We start from the raw sequence: 704 nt of genomic DNA on the forward strand, positions 1-704 counted from the left end.
CACACACGCATACACAACAGCCGAGCGTCCATCTTGAGAAACGTCGAAGTCCTTCGACGCGCAAGGACCATAGGGAAGTTTCTAAGCGGTATAAGGAAATAACAAGCTCAGTTCATTGGGCGACATGGGAGAAGATAAGAGCCTTGAGCACTTTATGACAACTGGGAAACAGGAAAGAACCTAGGGTAGAGAGAGAAAGAAAGAGAGAGAGAGAGAGAGAGAGAGAGAGAGAGAGAGAGAGAGAAAGTACCTGATGACCTTACTAGGTGGTTTTCGAAATCCCGGCCAAGTGACGTGTTTAGTTCAATGTGGAATAACGGGTGGGTGGAGATCCCTGAGGATCGGTGAGGCCTGTTGGTACGGCATGTAAATATGTATATGGGTATGTATGAATGTATTTATGTGTATATGTATGTATGTATGTATGTATGTATGTATGTATGTAAGTATGTCTGCCTGTATGTATGTATGTATGCATGCGTGTATGTATGTTGTGTTTTATGTATGTATGCATATATGTACGTATGTATCTATGTATTTATGTATGTATGTGTGTATGTAAATGCATGTGTGCATGTATGTATGTACGTATGTGTGCATGTGTGCATGTATGTACGTATGCATGTGTGTGTATGTATGGATGTATGTATGTATGCGTGTAAGTTGCGTTTTATGTATGCATGCATATATGTATGCACGTGTAA

This window comes from Octopus bimaculoides, chromosome 26, assembly GCF_001194135.2.
Source record: "Octopus bimaculoides isolate UCB-OBI-ISO-001 chromosome 26, ASM119413v2, whole genome shotgun sequence".
In the NCBI taxonomy this organism is placed as follows: Eukaryota; Metazoa; Mollusca; class Cephalopoda; order Octopoda; family Octopodidae; genus Octopus; species Octopus bimaculoides.